Source organism: Lemur catta, chromosome 1 (genome assembly GCF_020740605.2).
Source record: "Lemur catta isolate mLemCat1 chromosome 1, mLemCat1.pri, whole genome shotgun sequence".
Classification (NCBI taxonomy): Eukaryota; Metazoa; Chordata; class Mammalia; order Primates; family Lemuridae; genus Lemur; species Lemur catta.
This window is the reverse complement of record NC_059128.1, coordinates 199,795,853-199,819,762: the sequence shown is the minus strand read 5'-3', so window position 1 is coordinate 199,819,762 and position 23,910 is coordinate 199,795,853. Positions and strand designations below refer to the sequence as shown.

The window sequence follows — 23,910 nt, the reverse complement described above, 5'->3', positions numbered from 1 at the left end:
GAGAGAGAGAGTGTTGAGAGTCCATGGGATCCTCCTCTGAGGAGCACAATGGAGGAATAAACACATAGAAAGCACTTAAATCTCCTTAGATATTGGGGCCAAGCCTTAATTAAAGGCTTTCAAAAGTTCAGATCTCTCAGTTAATTTCCTCATCTTTTATAATCACTGATGTAGTTAAGATCACATTGAACACGAGGGTCATTACCAGATTGAGGGGAAAGATTTGAAATACATTAAAATTGACAGCATTTATGAATTTAAATATTTCAACCCAGCAACCTATGTACAGAAATACCTTCAAGATGTTGCCCATACATTCATAGGCCAATTCCACGAATGTACAAAATGAAGGACATTCTGCAAGTCCTAAGAGCTTTGTCTTCTGCAGTTGCTATGTCTTCTCCCACAGATCTTGTCTTCCACGGACCTTCATGTTACTCTGTCTATTGTCACAGAATTTGTTAGACCAGCAGCTACACTAAACAGGTCATCTGGTTTTGTTTTTATCTTTCAATGGCAGGTGATCATTTCTGTTTTCCACATATTTTTGACCTCCCTAATTCTCAATATATTTTCATTCTTCCAGATCTTTCAAATCTACAATATACTCTTAAGATAATGGGATGGAGTTGAAGAGGAGGAAAGTGCCATTTGAAAAAGTCCCCCCAGAGCCTAACTCATCTCTTCCCCCAGGCTTGAGAGTGCTGCTTCTGCCTGGGACAGTGACACCTAGAGGTGTTGCCCTACACTGGTACAGGCTGATTTATATAAAGCATGATATAAGAGGCAGACAAAATTTATTTTTATAGCAGAACTCACAGAGCTTTGGCCCCATTTCTACCACTGTTGGAATGTGGGAATGGGGAGAGGGACTTTTTAAACTTTCCAATCAGAGATAACTCAGTAATGCTTTAAAATAGCTTCTTTGGGTTCAAATTCTCTTTCGAATCTATTTTTCTCTCTCAAGTAGTCACCATTTTTTTTCCTTCTTCCCAAGAAGGAAGACAGAAAAAGGTTATTCATCTATATGGCTGCAGAGTAGGGAAGGCACCTTGTGTCAACGTCTTCTCTGCTTTTCACTGGCCTCTATTGAGATATCCTTCTTCTCACCTTTTCCCTAGGATTGGGTGTTGAGTGAGGTAAGGTTGAACCTGAAGTCATTGATCTGGTCATTAAGTCGCTATATTTCCCAATTATTATGACGAACAGCTGCAGGAGGTCAAGTCATGAGAAAGCAAATGAGGTTTTTCTCCTCCCCTTTCCATAACTAAATTTCAAAAATTATGACAATGAAAGTGAGCAATTTTTGCATGTCCATTGCTGTTTATCCAGGCTTTTTGGAGCCTTTAGAAGTGTAGTCAGGGAATCTCTTCCGTCTTCCCAACATATACTGTCTGATAATTTCCAAGCAACTCACATGAACTGCATTTCATTTGTGGTTTTGCCCTCCTGGAGAATTTTTTGGGGAACAAAACCCTCCTGACTATCAAATTCTTACCCTGCCTCCCCCATACATATTCTCAGACAATGCAGAGATTGCAAGTAGGGGACATATGTTTATGGAAGACCTGCCTTCGGTAAATGCAGAGTCTTTGATATGTGAAATTTCAAGCTGTTCTGACCCGTGATTTTCTTAATGTAAACATTGTATTTATGTATAACATACACTTATTAATAGTAAAATATACAAATTATAAGTGTATAGATTAGTGATTTTTTTAAATCAAAGGAACACATTTGGCTGGGCATGGTGGCTCACGCCTGTAATCCTAGCACTCTGGGAGGCCGAGGCAGGCAGATCGTTTGAGCTCAGGAGTTCGAGACCAGCCTGAGTAAGAGTGAGACCCCATCTCTACTAAAAATAGAAAGAAATTATCTGGCCAACTAAAATCTATATAGAAAAAATTAGCCGGGCATGGTGGCGCATGCCTGTAGTCCCAGTTACTCAGGAGGCTGAGGCAGTAGGATCGCTTAAGCCCAGAGTTTGAGGTTGCTGTGAGCTAGGCAGATGCCACAGCACTCACTCTAGCCTGGGCAACAAAGCAAGACTCTGTCTCAAAAAAAAAAAAAAAACAAAGGAACACATTTGTGTAACCAGCTCTCAGATCCAGAAATGTTGGATATTTGTAATGAGTAAAAGTTACAGTTATGCCTTATACTTGCCAATACTGGATATTGTCAGTCTTCTTAATTTTAGCCATTGTGGTGGATTTGTTGTGGTATCAAAGTGGTTTCAATTTGCAGCGCCTTGATGACTAGTGAAGTTGATAATCTTTTCATGAGTTTACTGGCCATTTGGAGATACTGTTTTGTGACTGTCTATTAAAAATTTTTGCCCATTTCTCTACTGGGTCTTTTTCATCTGTCTTCTTTCATAGAAGTTCTTCATACATTCTGGATGTGAGTCCATGTCAAATATCTGTATTACAGATATTTTCTCTCCTTCCATGAATTGTCTTTTCATTTTTTAATGATTTGTTTTGATGAACAAAAGTTATTATGCATAATATAATCCAATTTATTTTCTTTTATGTTCAGCTTAAGAAATTTTGGCCTAGGTCATGAAAACATTCTGTTTTCTTCTAAAAGCATTAATTTTTTTTTACATTTAGTTTTGCAATATATTTGGAATTGATTTTTTTTCTTGTGCATTATGTAAGGTAGGCATCAAAATTCATTTTTTTGCATTTGACTTAGGCCAGCACCATTTATGAAAAAGAACATAATTCTATTTTCTGGCTTAGACTGTTTTTTGTTGCTCTAACAGAATACCTGAGACTGGGTAACTTATAAAGAAAAGAGATTTATTTGGCCTGTGATTCTGGAGGGTGGGAGATCCAAGAAGCATGGTGCTGGCATCTGCCCAGCTTCTGGTGGGCACCTTGGGCTGTGTCACAACATGGTGGAGAAGCAGAAGAAAAGCAGGTGTACAAAAAAAGGCTGCACAAGAGGCAGCCTTGCTTTATAACAACTTGTTCTTGCGGTAACTAATTTAGTCCTATGAGAGTAAGAATGCACTTGGCATTCATTTAGTCATAAGGGACCTGCCCCTATAACCCAAACTTCCCACTAAGCCTCACCTCCCAACACTGCCACACTGAGATAAGGACCAGGCTTTCTGCACATGAACTTTTGGGGGACACACTCAAACCATAGCATTCCCATTGCATGGCAAAGTAACTCATCATAAATTCAATGAGGTTTCAGTGGGTCTACTAATGGACTTTTTATTCCATTCAGGTGGTCTAATTGTTTATCCTTGCACCAAAAACATGCTGCCTTAATTACTGTATCTTTATTTATAATAATTCTCAATGTCTGGCAAAGTCCTCCAGCTTTGTTCTTCAAGATTAACATGGCTATTGTTGGCCCTTTGTATGTCTATATAAAATGTGAAATTTGTTGTGGCTTCACTTATGAGTGAGCCATGGTCAACTTTGGTAAAAGTTTCAGACGCATTTGAAAAGAATGCACACTCTGATGCTCTCTGGTGGGGGGATTTTACACAGGGAAGTTCAGTCAAGTTTGTGACATGTGTTACACAGAGCTTCCACGTTCTTAAAGGTGTTTTTGTTTTTAATTTCCTTTTTCTTTCCTTCCTTCCTTTCTGGTCTGAAATTCCATCAGCTGTTGACAGGGGTATGTTAAAATTTCCCACTATGATTGGATATTGGTCAATTTCTCCTTTTATTTGTCAATTTTCACTTTATGTATTTTAAAGCCATGTTATTGATGGAATACAGATTTTAAATTGTGCTATCAGGCTGGGCATGGTGGCTCACATCTGTAGTCCTTGCATTCTGGGGAGCTGAGTTGAGAGGTCAGGAGTTTGAGACCAGCCTGAGCAAGAAGAGCAAGACCACCCCGTCTCTACAAAAAAATAAAAAAATTATCTGGGCATGTTGATGCACACCTGTAGTCCCAGCTACTCAGGAGGCTGAGGGAGGAGGATCGCTTGAGCCCAGGAGTTTGAAGTTGCAGTGAATTGTGATGACACCACTGCGCTCTAGATCAGGTGACAAAGTGAGACCCTGTCTCGGGAAAAAAAAAAAAAAGTTGTGCTATATTCTCCTTTATAGTCCCCTTTTTACTATAAAATATCCTTCTGTATCCGTTCAGGTACAGTCAGAAAAAAAAAAAACTAGATTAAATAGATTTACAACAAAGAATTGCTAACTGGATAAAAAGTGGCTAACTACTAGAAGGGATAGAAAGAGAACCGGAAGAATTATAGAAATAGAAACTGCAGCATCCTTGGGGATGAGGAAACATGGACAAGGAAGTAACCTGGAACCTCAGAGGAGATCATACAAGGCTAAGTTTCAGATCCCTGAGGGGAGACTGCGGCTGCTAGGGGAACTCACTGAAATGGGATTCAATTGCCTAAGAACAGGGAGAGCAGTGTAGCTGTGATGGTGAAGAAACTTGACGAAAGAACACCTTCACCGAACTGTGAGGGCCCCCACTGCAGTGGCAGATGCTGCTTGGACCCCTACAAATTGACACACATGCTGCTGGCCTAAACAGAACATTATAAGAAGAAAAAGTCCCTTCTTCCTCTTCCAGCTTTGCAGTGTTTCTCCAGTATATTTTATTGGAAGAGTCTAACTTTCATCCAATTGGAAAAATAAAAGTATTGTCTGCAGAGTTCGGTTCCAGTATCAATATAGTTTGATATGTAGGCTTGGAGCTAAGGGACCATAAATTAATAACTAGCACACCTTTTTTACTTCCAGTAATGCTTCCTTCTATAAAGCCTACTTTGTCTGATATTGGTAGAACTGTCCCATTATCTTGGTTGATTTTTTAATTTATTTATATGAATGTATGGGGTACAAATGCAATTTTGTTGCATGCACTTGGTAGTCAAGTCAGGCCTTTTTGGGTATCGATCACTTGAATCGCATACATTGTACCCCTTAAGTAATTTCTCATCATCCACACCCCTCCCATGCCCTCACCCTTCTGAGCCTCCATTGCCTATCATTCCACTCTCCATATCCATGTGTACTACATCTTTTTAAGCACTCACTTGTGAGTGACAATATGCAATATTTGTCTTTCTGTGACTGGCTTGTTTCCCTTAACATAATGATCTCCAGATCCATCCATGTTGCTGCAAAAGACATGATCTCTTTCTTTTTTATGGCTGAATATTATTCTATTGTGTATATTTACTACATTTTCTCTATTTAATCATCTGTTGATGGACACTTAGGTTGATTCCCTGTCCTTGCTATTGTGAATAGTGCTGTAATAAACGCATGAGTGCAGGTATCTTTTTGATACATTGATATCTTTTCCTTTGGATAGATACCCAGTAGTGGGATTGCTAAATTGAATGGTAGTTCTATTTTCAGTTCTTTGAGAAGTTTCCATACTAATTTCCATAGAGGTTGTACTAATTTGCATTCCCATCTACAGTGCATAAGCAATCCCTTCTCTCTGCATCCTGGCCAACATCTGTTATTTTTTATCTTTTTAATAATAACCATTCTGACTAGGGTAAGATGATGTCTCATTGTGGTTTTAATTTGCATTTCTCTGATGATTAGTGAGCATTTTCTCATATAACTATTGGCCAATTGTACATCTTCTTTTGAAAAATGTCTATGCATGTTCTTGGCCCAATTTTTAATGGGATTATTTGGGGGTTTGTTGTTATTGTAGTTATTGTTTGGAGTTCCTTGTAATATTCTGGATATTAGTCCTCTGTCAGATGAATAGTTTGCAAATACTTTCTCCCATTCTGTGAGTTGTCTGCTAATTCTGTTGATTATTTCTTTTGCTGTGCAGAAGCTTTTTAGTTTAAAGACCCATTTGTCTGTTTTTGTTCTTGTTAACCTGTGCTTTTGAGGTCTTAGTCATAAATTCTTTGCCTAGACTAATATCCAGAAGAATTTTCCCAAGATTTTCTTCAGTATTTTTAAAGGTTCAGGTCTTACGTTTAACTCTTTAATACATCTTGAGTTGATTTTTGTGTATGGTGAGAGATACAGGCCCAGTTTCACTCTTCTGAATATGGCAATCCAATTTCCCCAGCACCATCTACTGCAAAGGGTGTCCTTTCCCAGTGTGTGTTCTCGTCCGCTTTGTCAAAGATCAGTTAGCTGCAAATATGTGGCTTTATGTCTGGCTTCTATATTCTTCTATTAATCTATGTGTCTATTGTGATACCATTACTATTCTGTTTTGGTTACTATAGCCTTGTAATATAATTTGAAGTTTGATGATGTGATGCCTCCAGCTTTGTTCTTTTTGTTTAGGATTGCTTTGACTATTCAGACTCCTTTTTCATTTCATAGGAATTTTAGGATTTTTCTTTATACTTCTGTGGAAAATGTCGGTATTTTCATAGAGATTGCATTTAATTTGTAGATCACTTTGAGCAATATGGTAATTTTAATGATATTATTAATAATTCTTCCAATCCACGGGCATGGGATGTTTTTCCATTTGTTTGTGTCATCTACAATTTCTTTCATCACTGTTTTGTAGTTTTCGTTGCAGAGGTCTTTCACCTCCTTGGTTAAATTTATTCTTAGATTTTTTTTTTGTATGTGGCTATTATAAATGGAATTCCCTTCTTGATTCTCAGATCATTATTGGTGTATAGAAACATTGATTTTTGTAGATTGATTTTGTATTCTGCAACTTTACTAAATGTCTTTATCAAATCTAAGAGATTTTTGGTGGAGTTTTTAGGTTTTTCTAGATATAAGATATTATCATCAGCAAACAGGGATAATTTGACTTCCTCTTTTCCCATTTAACTGTCTTTTATATCTTTTTCTTGCCTGATTGTTCTGGCTAGAAATTCCAATGCTATGTTGAATAGGAGTGATGAAAGAGTACACCTCGTCTTGTTCCAGTGCTTAGAAAAAATACTTTCAACTTTTCCCTATTAGGTATGAGGTTGGCTATGGGTTTGTCGTAAGTGGCCTTCATTATTTTGAGGTATGTTCCTCCCATGCCTCGTTTGTTGGTGGCTTTTATCATGAAGTGTTGCTGAATTTTATCAAATGGCTTTTCTGGGTCTGTTGAAATGATCATATGGTTTTTGTCCTAAATTCTATTTAAGTAATGTGTCATATTTATAGATTTGCATATATTGAACCACCCTTGCCTCCCTGGTATAAAATCCACTTGATCATGGTGTAATATCTTTTGATGTGCTGTTGAATTTGGTTGGCTAGTATTTTGCTGAGGGTTTTTGCATCTGTGTTTATCAGGAATATTGGCCTGTAGTTTTCCTTTTATGTATGTCCTTTTCTAGTTTTAGTATTAGAGTTATACTGGCCTCATAGAATGAGTTAGGGAGAATTCCCCCCTCCTGTTTTTTGGAACAGTTTCAGGAGAATTGGTATTAGTTCTTTGCATGGTTGGCAGAATTCAGCTGTGGATCCATCTGGTCCTGGGCTTTTATTTTTTGGGAGATTTTTATTACTCATTCAATCTTGCTACTCATTATTGGTCTATTCAGGAGTTCTATTTCTTCCTGGTTCAATCATGAGAGGGTGTATGTTTTTAGGAATTCATCTATTTCCTTGTGATTTTCTAGTTTGTGAGCAATATTTGTTCATAATGGTCTCTGATGATCTTCTGTATCAATTGTATCTTTTGTATCAGTTGTAATGTCTCCCTTTTCATTTCTGATTTAGTTTATCTGGGTCTTCTGTCTTTTTCTTGGTTAGCCTAGCTAACAGTTTTATCAATTTTGTTTATATTTTCAAAGTACCAACTTTTTTTCATTGATCCTTTGTTTTTGTTTTTTTTGTGTTTTTTTTTTTTTCGGTCTCTATTTCATGTAGAGACCTCTGATCTTTAATAGTATTTTTTTCCTTTTACTAATTTTGGATTTGGTTTGTTCTTTCTTTTCTAATTTTTGAGGTGGGTTATTAGTTTGTTAATTTGTAATCCTTCAGCTTTAGTGACAGGCATTTAATGCTATAAACTTCCCTCTGACCATGGCTTTTACTGTATCCCACAGGTTTGGGTATGTTGTCTCTTTATTTTCATTTGTTTCAAAAATTTTTTAAATTTTCATCTTAATTTTTTTGTTGACAAATGATTGTTCGGAAGCATGTTGTTTAATTTCCATGCATTTGTATAGTTTCCGAAGTTCCTCCTGATATTGATTTCTAATTTTATTCCACTGTGGTCTGAAAAGATACTTGATATGATTTCAACTTTCTTTAAGTTGCTGAGACTGGTTTTGTGGCCTAACATATGGACTATCTTGGAGAATGTTCCGTGTGCTGATGAAAAAAATTTACGTTCTGTAGTTGTTGGGTAGAATGTTCTATAAATGTCTGTTAGGTCCATTTGGTCTGAAGTCCAATTTAAATCCAAAGTTTCTTCATTGGTTTTTTGTCTAGATGGTCTGTCTAGCACTATGAGGGGGGTGTTGACATCACCCACTATTCTAGCATTGCTGTCTCTCTCTTTAAGTCTAGTAATATTTGTTTTATGAATCTATATGCTCTATTGTTGAGTGCATATACATTTAGAACTGTAATATCCTCTTCCTGAATCAATACCTTTATCATTATGTAATGAGATTCTTTGTCTATTTCTTAATGCCTTGATTTAATGTCTGTTTTATCTGATATGTATATATATAGCTACTCCTGCTCACTTTTGGCTTCTGTTTGGATGAAATATCATTTTCTACCCCTTTACTTTCAGTCTATTTGTCTTTGCAAGTAAGGTGGTTTTCTTGAAAGCATCATATAGTTGGATCATTGGGGGTTTTTTTTTCCGTTCTGCCAACATATATCTTTTTTTTATTTCAGTATATTATGAGGGTACAAAAGTTTAGGTTATGTATATTGCCCTTGTCCCCCACTCAGTCAGAGCTTCAAGCATGTTCATCACCCAGACGGTGTGCATCACACTCATTATGTATGTAAACACCCATCCCATCCCCTCCCCACCCCCACATCTGCCCAACACCCAATTAATGTTATTCCTAAGTGTGCTCTTAGGTGATGATCAGTGAAACCAATTTGATGGTGAGTACAGTGTGGTGCTTATTTTTCCATTCTTGGGATATTTCACTTAGTAGAATGGGTTCCAGCTCTATTCAGGAAAATATAAGAGGTGCTATATCACCATTATTTCTTATAGCTGAGTAGTACTCCATGGTATACATATACCACATTTTATTAATCCACTCATGTATTGATGAGCACTTGGGTTGTTTCCACATCTTTGCAATTGTGAATTGTGCTGCTATAAACATTCGAGTGCAGATGTCTTTTTTATAGAATGTCTTTTGTTCTTTTGGGTAGATGCCCAATAATGGAATTTCTGGATCAAATGGTAGGTCTACTTGTATTTGTTTAAGGTATCTCCATATTGCTTTCCACAAAGGTTGCACTAGTTTTCAGTCCCACCAGTAGTGTATGAGTGCTCCTATCTCTCCTCATCCTCACCGACATTTATTGTTTGGGGACTTTTTGATAAGGGCCATTCTCACTGGAGTGATACCTCATTGTGATTTTGATTTGCATTTCCCTGATGATTAGAGATGTTGAGCATTTTTTCATATGTTTTTTGGCCATTCTTCTGTCTTCTTTTGAAATTTTGTATTCATGTCCTTTGCCCACTTTTTGATAGGGTTGTTTGATTTTTTTCTTGCTGATTTTCCTGAGTTCTAAATAGATTCTAGTTATCATTTCAAAATATTGGGGGGTACAAATGTTCTTGTTACATAGATGAATTGTATAATGCTGAAGTCAGGAGTTTTAATGTTCCTGTCACCAGAATAGTGTATGTTGTACCCGACAGGTAAATTTTTACCTCTCACTCCCCCTACCCTCTGCCCTTCCTAGTTTCCAATGTCCTTCACACCACTTTATAACCATGTGTACCCTCAATTAGCTCCCACTTATTAGTGAAATACTGGGGTTTGTTTTTCCAATTCTGAGATACTTCACTTAGGATTATGGTCTTTAGTTCCACCTAAGTTGCTGCAAATGACATTATTTCATTCCTTTTTATGGCCGAGTAGTAGTATTCCATGGTATATATGTACCACATTATCTTTATCCACTCATAAATTGATGGGCACTTAAGTTGATTCCATATCTTTGTGATTGTGAATTGCGGTGTGATAAACATTCATGTATGGGTGTCTTTTTGATAGAATGGTTTCTTTTCCTTTGGGTAGATACTCAGTAGTGGGATTGGTGGATTGAATGGTAGGCCTACTTTTAGTTCATTGAGGAATCTCCATACTGTTTCCCATAGAGTTTGTACTGATTTACAATCCCACCAACAAGTGTATAAACATTGCTTTTTCACAGCATTCATACCAACATCTGTTGTTTTTTGATTTTTAAATAATGGCCATCCTGATAGGGGTAAAACAACATCTCATTGTCATTTTAATTTGCATTTCCCTGATGACTACTGATGTTGAGCATTTTTCCATATGTCTGTTGGCCATTTGTCTATCTTCCTTTGAAAAAAATTCTGTTCATGTCTTTTGCCTACTTTTTAATGGGGTTGTCTTTTTCTTGCTGATTTGTTTGACTTTTTTGTAGATTGTGTATATTAGCCCTTTATCGGATGTATAGTTTGCAAATATTTTCTCCCATTCCACAGGTCCTCTATTTGCTCTGTTGATTATTTCCTTTCCTGTGCATAAACTTTTGAATTTAATGAAGTCCCATTTACTTATTTTAATTTTGCTCTATTTGCCTTTGGAGTCTTAGTCATAAATTCCTTGCCTAAGCCAATGTCTAGAAAAGTTTTTCCTATGGTTTCTTCCAGAATTTTTATGGTTTCAAATCTTACATTTAGGTCTTTAATACATCTTGACTTAGTTTTTGTATAGACATAGGGGGCCTGTTTCATTCTTCTGCATGTAGCTCTCCAATTTTCCCAGCACCATTTATTAAACAGGGCTTCCTTTTCCCAGTGTATGTTTTTGTTTGCTTTGTTGAAAATCAGTTAGTCACAGCTATATGATTTTATTTCTGGGTTTTCTATTCTGTTCCAGTGGCCTATGTCTCTAACATTAAACCAGTACCATGCTGTTTTAGTTACTATATCCTTGTAGTGTAATTTGAAGTCAGATAATGTGATATCTCTAAATTTGTTCTTTTTGATTAAGATTGCTTGGGTCTTCAGGATGTTTTTTGGTTCCATATGAAGTTTAGGATTATTTTTCTGAGGTCTGTGAAAAATGACATTGGCATTTAGATAGGAGTTTTGTTGAACCTGTAAATCACTTTGGGTAGTATGGACATTTTAACAATGTTGATTCTTCCCATCCATGAGCATGAGATGTTTCTCCATTTGTATGTGTCATCTATGATTTCTTTCATCAGTGTTTTATATCTCTCCTTGTCAAGATTTTTTACCTCTTTGGTAAAGTATATCCCTAGGTCTTTCATTTTCTTTGCAGCTATTGTAAATGGTATTACTTTCTTGATTTGACTTTCACCCTGACTGTTATTAGTATATAAGAATGCTACTGATTTGTGTACATTCATTTTGTAACCAGATACTTTGCTGAATTTATTTATAAATTCTATGAGTCTTTTGATGGAGTCATTAGGGATTTCTAGATACAAGATTATATCATCAGCAAACAAGGATAGTTTGACCTCCTCTTTCCCGATTAGATTACCCTTTATTTCTTTCTCTTGCTTGATTTGTCTTGCTAGGACTTCCAGTATTATGTTGAATTGATCCCATTATCATTATATAATGACTAACTTTATCTTTTTTCTACCATTATTGATTTATAGTTTATTTTATCTGATATGAGAATAGCTACTCCTGCTCATTTTTGGCTTCCATTTGCATGGAATATTTTTTTCCACCCCTTTACCTTGAGTCTGTGAAAATCTTTGCAATTTATATGGGTTTCATCAAGACAGCATATATTTGGGTTATATTTTTTTTATCCTTTCAGTCAATCTATACCTTTTAAGGGGAACATTAAGACTGTTCACATTCAGTGTTAGTATTGATACATAAGATACTGTTCTCCCATGATTTTGATTGTTACCTAGTTGCTTTGTTCCCTCCCTTGTGCTACTGTTTCATAGGAGATAAGAGTTATAACTTTTAGTTAAACTTTTAATATTTTGCACTAGTGGGTGTCAATTGTTCTGTCCCATGTATAGAACACTTTTAAGCATTTCTTATAGGGCAGGTTTAGTAGTGACAAATTCCCTTAGTGTTTGTTTTTTGGGGAAGATTTTATTTCTCCTTCATTTATGATACTTAGTTTAGCAGAGGGAAGATTTTATTTCTCCTTCATTTATGATACTTAGTTTAGCAGGATACAAAATTCTTGGCTGGCAGTTGTTCTGTTTAAAGAGAATAAAGATAGGACCCTATTCCTTTCTGGCTTGTAATATTTCTCTTCAGGAGTCTACTGTTAGTCTAATGGGTTTGTCTTTGTAAGTTACTTGGTGTTTTCAACTTATGGCTCAAAGGATTTCCTCCCTCATGTTGACTTTGGCCAGTTTGATGACTATGTGCCTTGGTGATGCCCCTCTTGCAATGAATCTCCCAGTTTTTCAGAGCTTCTGGTATGTGGATGTCTAAATCTCTAGAAAGATGAAGGAAGTTTTCCTCAATTAATTTCTCAAATCGGTTTTCCATGCCTTTTGCTTTTTCTTCTTCACCCTCAGGGATGCCTATGATTCCTATATTTTGCTATTTTACATAATTCCATATTTCTCAGAGACTGCATTCATTCCTCCTGAATCTTTGTTCTTTATTTTTGACTAGTTGGGTTAATTTGAAAGAGTTGTCTTCAAGCTCTGAAAGTCTTTCTTCTGCTTGTGCTAGTCTATTCCTAAAATTTTCTACTGTGTTTTATATATTCCAAGTAAATTTTTCATTTCCAGAAGTTCTACTTATTTTTTTAATATATCTATCTCTTTAGTAAATTTTTCATTCTTTTCCTAAATTATTTTTCTAGTTTCTTTGAGTTGGTTTTCTATTTTCTCTTGGATTTCATTGAGCTTCCTTAGAATTCATATTTGGAATCCTTTATCTGTCATTTCAGTATTTTCATTTTGGTTGGCATCCATTTCTAGGAAGTTGATGTGCTCATTTGAGGGGAGGGGAGAGTCTTTTACTCTAATTTTTCATCTTTCCAGAGTTCTTGCACTGACCACTGACTCTTTCTCATCTGAAGCAGCTGTCACTTCTTGTTTTTGGATTTTCTTTTGTTTAGTAGGGACTTTTTCTTTCCCCCTCACTCTTAAAGGTGTGCCTATAGCATATGTTGGGTAAGGACCTTTGGCTTTGCTTTTGGATACTTTGATAGGGATCTAGGTTCTGGGTGGATACCTCAGTTATGGATATTCTTAGTGTGGTGGTTTTCTCAATTGCTAGTTATTTGTAGGCTGTAGAAATGGTGTATTCTGTGCAGGGGCAGATTCCCTGTCTCTTGTTGAGAAGGGGAGATGGAAGTCTTTGAAATCCCTCCTCTTTCCCCAGCTCTGTGGTCTTCTTAACAGTATGAATTATATTGGGACACCTAGTTTAATCTCTAAATCAATAGGTGGTACTTGCGGGTAAGAGCCAGCCACACCCTGTGTGATTTGATCAGGAAATGCTATATTGGGCTATACAAGTTGTCCTCCCTGACAGTAGTTGCCACCTGCATGAAAGAGCCATTTGCAGTGGTGTTTTGGGGACCTGTGTCCAGCTCTAGTTAATTGGGGGAAGCACTCAGATGACCCAGGTGGTGGATGGGGCCCTGGAGCATGCAGAAGACTCTTCCGTGTCTTTTCCCACAGCCTAGATGGGTGGAGGAATGAGGCTAGGTAAGGATGGGTAAGGTAAGCCTGCATTCAGCCTCCAAAATGGCAGGCATAATGGCTGTCTTGGCAGGGGTTAAGGGTGAGCTCTCAGGAAACTGGGGCCAGCCACCAACTTTGGAAGGGACTAAAGCAGCCCACCCAACCAATACATCTGCTTATTGGGGAGAGGCACTCTGGGATTCACAATCTGCTAATTGGAAGTGGGTTTTATTCTTCTCCCTCTTCCCTTGCCCTGCTGATCTCCCACAGGCTTCTGGCTCCAAGCAGCAGCCCAAATTAGCCAAGCTCACCAGCAATGGCACCACGGGCTAGGAGCTTCCCTGCCCAGACTCTCACCCCAGACTGAAAGCACAGCTTGCCTGTTGGGGGAGAGGGGCTCTGTGAGTGTGCTGTGGCTCAGACCCACACCACACTTTCCTTTTAGCTTTGCCCACCTAGATTCCCTTTGCTCCCAAGATTAGTTTACAAATCTCCATGCCCCTGAGTGATATAATCAAGTCCTAGGGGTATGGGCTCTGGCCTACATAACTGTCATCTGATCCCCAAATTTAATACCTGACCATGCCAGGGAGAAACATACTGGTCCCTAGTTGTCCATAGAGTGCTCAAGCAGGCTTAATGTCCCTCCACTTCAAGGTATGCCATCTCTGCTGGAGCAGCCAGGCAGGCAACACTAGGGAGGGCTGCCAGGCAGCGAGTTCACAGTCCAAACATCCCTTGGTCTGTTGCAGGTCTTTAAGAGGAAAGGCCAGAGACCTACTCTCTGTGGAAGCCCTGGTATGGTGGGAAGGCCAACAGAGGGGAAGCAGACACTCCTGAGAGCCCCAGCTTAATCGTCCCTTGGGACACCCATGCCGACTCATGTGGGAACTGCCAGAGCTGCATTGGCAACTGTGGGCAGGGGAGGGGAGGAAGAGGAGGACCGTTCAAAAGGAGAAGAGCTAGCACGCTGATCCCCTTTGTCCTGAGGGGCTTCCCTGGTTTGGTGGACTCTCTTCTCCCCTGAAGGCAGCCAACCCTGAAGTCCAAGCTCTGGGATCACACAGTTCTCCTGGGACCCAATGGCCCCCTGAGGCCACCACAGTCTGGGTAGGTGTTGGGAAATCTTTTTCTGGGGACCAGTGACAAGAAAACTGAAGGGCTGAAGCTCCCTGGGGAGGAAAAAGGCACACAATGGGTGGAAAAACAGTGTAGAGCCTGCTGCCTCCACTAGGGTCTATCGTGAGGGGGAGTAACCACAAGGGAGCTAGCAGCCTGATGCCCTTTTCTCAAGAAGCTTCCAGTTCACTGGTGTCAGCAGCTTTTGGATTTGTGAGGATAGAGAAGCTCTTCAACAATTCGGGGGCCTGTAGTCTGCAAGAGTTTTGAGGGGAGATAAAACAAGCACTCCCACCTACACTTTCCATGGGGCTCTAAATTCCTCAGGGGTCAATCTCCGCCAAAATCTTGCTGCTTCTTGTTCTGCTCTTCAACTTCTTCCCGTGGAATCTCTGGTAGGTTCTGGCACTTCTCCCTCAGAATTACAACTGAGCTAAGTTTTTTTCTTTCCATCTAAAACTTTTCCTTCTTTCTGAGATAATCTGGCTACCAATATCTCAAATTAGCCGTCTTCTAATCCATATCTTTTAAGTGGAACATTTAATTCCTTTACATTCAAGGTCATTATTGATATGTGTGGTTTTATTCCTGTCATATTGTTAACTTTCCCAGTTGTTTTATAAATTCTTTGTTTCTGTCTTTTTCTCTGTTTCTATTTGTGGTTTGATGGAATTCTGTAGTAGGATAATTTGACTACTTTCTCTTCTTCCTTTGTGTATTGCTTTACCAGTGAGTTTTATACTTTCATGTGTTTTCATGATGATGAATATTATCATTTTGCTTTCAAACATAGGACTTCCTTGAGCATTTCCTGTAGTGACAGTCTAGTGGTGATGAATTTCCTAGCATTTGCTTGTCTGGGAAAGATTTTGTATCTTCTTCATTTACGAAGCATAATCTTCCTGGCTATAGAATTCTGGACTAACAGCTTTTTCTTTCAGCACTTTGAATATGTCATCCTATTCCCTTCTCACTTACAAAATTTCTGCTAAGAAGTCTGCTGTTATTCTGATGGGGTTTCCTTTGTAGGTGACTAGATGTTTTTCTCTTGCTAATTTTAAAATTTGTTCTTCCACTTTGACTTTAGATAGTCTGATTATTTAAAGTGGCTAACTCCTTTTTACATTGTGTTTTCCTGGGGATCACTGAGCATCCTGTACCTGGATGTCTAAATCTCTTGCTAGATTTGGACAGTTTTCGTCTGTTATTTCATTAAATAGTTTTCTTCTTTTTTTTATTGAACTATTGTGTTCCCTCTTGTATAATATATTCGAAGTATGATTGTCTACACACATTTTGGTTCTTCTAAGTAGATGAGGCATGCTGGAAATGCTCCTAGTCAGCCATCTTGGAATAAAAACCCTTGGTTGATGTTTGCTATAATTTTATGCATAATTTTATTTCAGCTTCTCTGTGTTTTTATATTTAAGGTGTATCTTTTTGAAGCAGAATATAGTTGGTTTTGTGACCTTTTCCAGTATAACAATGTTAGTCTCTTAAGTAGAATATTTAGTACTTTTAAATCTAAAGTAATTGCTGACATATTTTGGTTTATGTCTACCATATTATTATCAGTTTTTTATCTGATCTCTTTTATTTTTCACACTTTTTGGATTAATAAAAAAATATTTTAATTTTTTGCTATATTAATTGATTAGTTACATATTATTTTATATTTTATATTCCTTAGTTTTTATCCTAGAAATTACAACATGAATTCTTCACTTCTTACAATTACAATCTCATACAAATGATTTTTCCCAAGTCCTTTATAATTTTAGAGCATTAGAATACTTTAACTCCATTTGCCCCCTCCCATCTTTTGTATTGCTATTGTTATTCTTTTTTAATTCTACATACGTTTTAAACTCTATGGAGACATTTCTATTATTGGTTTATGTAGTGAATTTATAGCAGTCATATTCATTTTTATATGTATACATATACTTTATATGTATATTCACATATTTACATTATTATTGCTCTTCATTCTCTCCTGGAATTCTCTCCAGCTTCTGCTTCTTTCTCACTCTGTGCTCCTTCTGGGGCTCCAACTACATTCTGTTTGACTTGTTCACTGTATTTCACATCTCTAAAAGTTTTTTCTGTATTTTCCATTATTTTACTTCTCTGCTTAAATGTAGATGTTTTCTATTGAATTTTTATTGAGTTTACTAAATCTGTCTTCTGCCATATCTAATATGTTGATTAATCCTGCGGTCCCCAACCCCCAGACCATAGACCACTACCAGTCTGCCACCTGTTAGAGATTAGGCTGCAGAGATCTATGTCCCCCATCCCATCCATATCTCCATGAAACTTAAGACCCATGGTGAAGGTGGGGCTCAGCAGGAGGTGAGGGGGGCAAGCAGGTAAAACTTCATCTGTATTTATAGCTGCTCCCCATCACTTGCATCACCACCTAAGCTCTACCTCCACATCACCGTCCTCACACCCCTGGCCATAGAAAATTTGTCTTCCATGGCCGGGCATGGTGGCTCATGCCTGTAATCCTAGCACTCTGGGAGGCCGAGGCAGGTGGATCGTTTGAGCTCAGGAGTTCGAGACTAGCCTGAGCAAAAGCGAGACCCCGTCTCTACTAAAAATAGAAAGAAATTATATTGACAACTAAAAATATACAGAAAAAATTAGCCAGGCATGGTGGTGCATGCCTGTAGTCCCAGCTACTCAGGAGACTGAGGCAGGAGGATTACTTGAGCCCAGGAGTTTGAGGTTGCTGTGAGCTAGGCTGATGCCATGGCCCTCTAGCCTGGGCAACAGAGTGAGACTCTGTCTCAAAAAAAAAAATTTTTTTTTAATTGAAAAAAAAAAAAGAAAATTTTTCTTCCATGAAATTGGTCCCTGGTGCCAAAAAGGTTTGGGACAGATGGTTTAATCCATCTAATGAGTTAATTTCAGATAGTATATTTCTCAGTTCTAGAGTTTTTATTTGATTCTTTTTATAGATTCTAATATTCTGGTAAAATTCTTTGTCATTGCTGCCTCTCTTACCATGAATATATTAATTAAAGTTATTTTTAAATTCCTTAGCTAACTTTAATATCTTGATCACCAGAGATGTTTTTATTGTTTTCTTTTTCTTTTGGTTTTTGATTGTTATCTTGAGGTGTTTTTATTTTTGCATGCTTAATAATTTTCTATAATATTAAACACTAAATATTGTACACAGAAAATTGTGATGAATCCAGATGATTTGTCTTCCTCCATAATGGATTTATCCTTTGCTTCAATAGGCAGATAACATAGTAGTTCATCTTAATTTAATCACAGATTGTTTCATGTTGATGCTGAGTGCAGCCCTCAAAAGAGCCTACTTTTGCTTCATGCTGGATTTCAAGAGTTTCAGTGGAAAGGCTAGGGTTTCTCTAAAACTCTTCCTCTTGCAGATCCTTGTCTCATAAGACTGCAAAAATTTTCCATTCCTTTCAGAGGTTTTCCACGTTTCCATCCTGCCCCATGTAGCCCCAGAAATTGGCATTCTTTCCTGAGTGGCAAAACAGATCTGTGCTTGAGGCCCCAAATATCTACCCAAAGCTGTGTTGGTTTCCACATCACCCAGTAGTGCCCCTTCTTTAGTCAAACGCTGAGATATTCAGACTCTTCCATGCCTACACTGGTAAATGCACCTAGAATAAAATGGCTGTGAAAGTTAGCTCATTCTGATAAGGAAGTTATATTCTCTATATGCCTCCCCAACTCTTCACTATACTCAAAGAGTTGATTTGGCATCTTATCCTCCTTTTTTATTTGTTCCCAACGGAAGTTCTGATCTGCTACTCCATCCTACCTATAAGCAGAAGTATAACATGTAACAGTTTGAATAATGTATTTTGTCAAGTTCAGTTTGTCAAAATAGTAATTTTTAAACTATGGCTTTGTTTTAAAGTTTTGCACATATCAAAACTTTTTTTCCAAACAGTTCATTGACTTTATTATGGTTCTTTTGTGCTGAGATCAATTGGGAAAATATTAGTGGCTGATTAATATATAATTAGCTCTTAAATACTTTTCAACTCCATAAACCTGTAAATCTTCATTAAATGTAAGTGAAACATGATTGAAAAGGTAAAAAATTGCATTTCTAAACTATTTTGATATCTCCTCTATCTTAATTACAAAGTTAATTTCTCCCATAGACAAAAGCACTTCCACAATGTAAGTATCAATACTTATCCTAGAAAATTATTCAGAAGAAATAGTCAAGTAATAGTACTAAAAAACTATACAAGTGAGAAATTATTATTTTTTCACCTAGGACAAATATATACAAGTTCTAAATAGTTCTATTTGAAAGCACTTCATAATTATCTTCAGTAAAATATCAAACCAAGAATCTTGCAAAGAATCAAGTGATTCCTACTTTTGGCTTAGCTATTTATAATGTTTATAATGCCAGCTTTTGGCTTGGCATGCGTAGGTAGGTAAATAGATAGTTTTTTGATCTCTCTCCCTCTCTCTCTCTCTTTCTCTACCAGCTTCTGTGGTAAGGGCCATACAACATGGTGCCATTCATCCTCAGGCAGATCATATAAAAAATCATATCCAACACTTTCTAAAGCATTAAAAATGACTCTTTATTCTTCAACTTTGAAGGGAAAGGACATTTTATAGGTTAAGTTAAAATGTGTTGTAAACATATTATAAATATTAAAATGTCAACAGTGAAAGTTTTATTATACAACATGTTTGAAAATTATGGGGGTTCTATGTTTACTCTCTACCTGTCTCCACCTCACTTCAAAAGATATTTTATAGTGATCTTAGATAAACATCTAGTTCAACCTCAGAGGAAAATAATTTAGGAGCAGTCTCATCTTAATGCCTCAGGTATTATTTGTAGGGTAATAGTGGAAAATATTAATTATTCATTCATTACCCATGGTGTACCCATTCCACTGGATCATGAACTATTTGATTGGGTATATGTGATAATACTGGAAAATAGATCAGGTATCTCTGTTTGTGATGGATGTTTCTTTATTTTACAGGCTGCTCTCCAGGGCACAAAATCCTAAGAAAACAAATATCTTAATTTACGTTTTAGGTAAATATTAATTGCCAACTCATTGAAATTTATGAGGAAGAATTATATACAGGTGTATGTATACAAATAAAGTTTTACAATGTAAAACAAAGCACTCATAATTAAACATTACTGGTATGTTTGTGTATGAATATTATATATAATATATAATGTATACATTAATTATATAAAAATTATACGTGATATAGTATATACGGTGCTATATTATCAATGTAATAGCTGCCTTGTGTAGAGAACCTACTATGCCAGATAAAGCATATGAATACATTGGCCTGGGGCCAGCATGATCACCAGACCACCCATATCTGAATCCCCTGGAGTAGGCTAACCATGAACATGCTTGGGTCACCAGAAAAGTAACATTTCCAAAAAATAATTTCCTGGGAAATTTTGCTCTAGAGTTTAGTATTTCAAAAGAAACATGAAATTAATTATCACGAGAATGTCTGCACCTTGCTGAACATTTTTTTACTAATACTTTTAATTTAACATGGTAGGCGGTTAGAGTGAGAGAGTCAGAAGGTGCAGCATATACAATAATCATGTGAATGCTTTGGACCTCCAGTATATTCAGTACAACCCTCCTCTGATTACTAAACATACAGATTCCTATGCATCACCCCAAACCTACTGAATCAAAATATGTGGGACCTGGAATCTAGAAGGCCTGAGGGGATTCTGATGCATATTAAAGTAGGATTTCCCACAAAAATATAAACTTCTTTTGAGTATAGGCATCCCGGTACTGACACAAGTCATGACTAAGTAGTTTAATAAATCATAAATGAATGATTGAATGAATTAATGAATTCTTAAGAAAAGGTACATTTTTTTGAAGTCACCACTATATAATCCACCCTTATCCCACCTACTTTATGCCACAAGTTTTTGCTGCTAACTGCTGAGTACATTAGGCTTTTAACAAGTAAGGTTTGATTAACTTTAGAATAATGTGAGTGTAATGGAAACCTAGAACCAGAGCCTGTAGATTAACTTTCACTCCTTCCATTGCCACTAAATAGGTATGTGCCCCCTCTGGCCCTTATCTCTAAAATAAAGGAACTGAAGTAGATATGCTCTAATATTACCTTCCAAATGCTGAAAATTTATTTTTTATATTTAAAATTTCTGTGAATTTAAAATTATTTCAAATAAAAAGTTGTGTTCTTTTTTTAAAGATGAATTTCCCACTTCTGGGTAGATTTAACTTTAAAACATGTTTGAGAACAATTAGTTAAGTAATTTAAAGGGTAGTTCAAAAGATACATTTTCATAGTTACTGTCCATTAATTTTGGGAGTCTCTACAAACAAAGCATTTGAACTGTCCAATAAACATGTCTTTATTTAGAAATGGCAGTTGTGATTACCATTTACCTTATTTATTGTGGTGGGAGACAGTGGAGTAAGGTAAAAAGAATTCTGAAAGAGTTGCAAGATGTGGTTGCTAAGCACTGATTTACCAAGTGACTATGACCAGGTCATTTTTTTCTCTGCAACATAAAGAGATTAGATTAGATTATTTTAAAAGCCTTTTCATCTCTACCCTTCTACAATTCTGAGTTACAAGGCTGGGCAAAGGCAATATATGTAACCTAAACATTTGTACTCCCATAATATTCTGAAATAAAACATATATATGTATATATATAAAGAAATAAAACGTGAAAGTCTAAGAATTAAGAAATTTATCAATATAATTAACAAGTTGACCAAAGTTAAAGGAAGTTTTGTTCTTCACACATCTGTACAGCCTCTTAAGTAAATAAAAATTTGGATCACTTTTATAGAAGGATGGAGCAATGTTTGCAGAGAAACAGAACAAGATTCTTTCTCTCAGGATGCTCATGAATTTGGCAGGCTGATTCCATTTATGTTTCAAGAAGAAATGTAGCCAAAGGTTCTAAAGTACAGTGAAACATTACTTCTTCTACCCTCATATTCCTGCCACAGCAAATGAATTATAGTTTTTACAAATTAGATTAAGAATTTTAGAGAAGTGCAGTTGTATCCTTATGGACCACACTTGTAATGATAGCAAGTTGTAGCATTATCACTTCTCCAAAAAGCACTGATTTTTCTAACGGTTTTGGTTCTGAATGAGCCATGCTTTATGTCAACAAAGAATCAGGGAAATTATTTATTCCCTAACAAAGCCTAAAATAAAAAAGACAAAGGTAGGGGCATCATAAATATTGTTGCCTTGGCTTAGAGTAACAAACAATAAAAATAAGAAAGAAAGGAAAAAATCAGGATGCCATGGCACCTGGAGAAGCTTTCCATGGTGAAGCCAATATGTAAAAAGCTAGTGTACATTTAGGTGACTCCCAACTACATTGTAAGATTTTGTAAAGTGATTTAACAGCAACAACAACAAAGATACTTTTGAATTTTTTATTAATTATACAAGATACAATCATCCATTTGTCCAGTAATCAAATATATACTATGTACCTACTCTGTGTGGAGCACATTTTGAATATGTAGCAGTGAACTAGGTATATGAGATGCAGTTTCTCACATTCTGGTGGAAGAATACAGATTTGAATGAAATATAGATAAGTAAATACCACTGTGATAGGGGTACATTAGAGATTTAAAATATATAAAAAATATAAAGATATATGACTGGGTGGTGGTGATCACTCTAGTTCATCAGAGGAGGTTTCTTTGGAAATAGACATTTTAGCTCTCATCTGAGTAACATAAAAAATGCAGTGGAGGGAACATTCCAGCCCAACTAGTGCAACGGTCCTGAGGTGGGAATTATCTTGTTAAGTTAGCAGAAAAGGATGAATGCCAGGGGGCTGGAACATAGTAGACAAGCGGGAGGGAGGAGATATGTGACAAGTTTTCAGAGAAGGGAGAGACATCAGGGTTCATATTCTATTCTAGGCATTATGGGCAGCCATTAAAAGTTTTAAATAAGAATGGAGTGGGATCTGATTTTCATTTAAAAGAATGACTTGGGTTGCTATATATGAAGAAGCTATTTTAATAATGTAGGCAGGAAATTACAGGGCCTGGAGGAGGGTTTTGGTCAGGGATATGGAACAAGGCAGACCTTGGAAGGAAAGAGCCAACAGGACTAAATGATGAATTGTAGGAGGGGGCTTCAGTTAAAGAAAGCAATCAAAAATAACTTGTAAAGTTCTGTCTTGGCCACCTGGGTAGATGTGGGTGGCATGTACTGGGATGGGAAAACTGAGAAAGGGACAATTTGAGAGAATAGGGATTAACAGGTTTTTAGGGGCATTGTTAATTTTAAGATGTATTAGACAACCCAAGTAGAGATGTTGCATAGATAGCTAAGTATACAGTTTTCTAGTTTTTAGAGTATATAAAGACTGGAGTTGTAACACTGGGAATTAGGAGCATATGATGGTATTTGAAGCCATAGGACTAGACATTATCACCTAAGGAGAGAATGTAGTTGAAGAAAAGAAGGGCTCCAGGACTAGGCTCTTGGGTGGAACAGAAGAGGGAGGGCCGATCCAGGAGACTGAAAATGAGTGGTGAGTGGAGTGATAGGAAAATTGGAAGAGCAAGGCGTCACACAAAGTGCGAAGAAATGTTCCAGTAATGAGAGAGTATCAACTGTGAAGAGTACTGCCAAGAGGTCTGGCAGATAAGAGCCTAGGGGTGACCATTGCATTTGGTAATAAGAAAGTCAAAAGAGTTTGTTTTTCTTAAAAGAAAAGGGTTGGTAGATCACCATGTGCATCAACAGGGTTAACCCAATAAGGAGAAGAAAAGGTGGTATGGAAAGGTGGCAATTGCAGCAGCAAAGTTGTTGAGAGGATGGAGAGGTAGGATTCAGATAAAAGGATTTAGCCTTTGAAAGAGCTGAGGCATGTTCATTCAAGGAGCTGCTTTGGAATTACCAGACCTCTTCTCTTACAAAGTGCTCTTCTCCTATATAAACCATCTCATTTGATTCTCACATGATT

At 37.0% G+C, this 23,910-nt stretch overlaps 1 protein-coding gene across 1 annotated transcript in view; it reads left to right on the top strand.

Annotated features, from left to right (window-relative positions):
- The window catches only part of SPATA16 (spermatogenesis associated 16), a 247,967-nt gene that overhangs the window by 2,993 nt on the left and 221,064 nt on the right, over positions 1-23,910 (top strand). Inside the window, exon 2 of the mRNA XM_045539681.1 lies at positions 11,123-11,131. The gene's annotated coding sequence lies outside the window, so the exon portion shown is untranslated. The remainder of the gene's footprint in view (positions 1-11,122; positions 11,132-23,910) is intronic.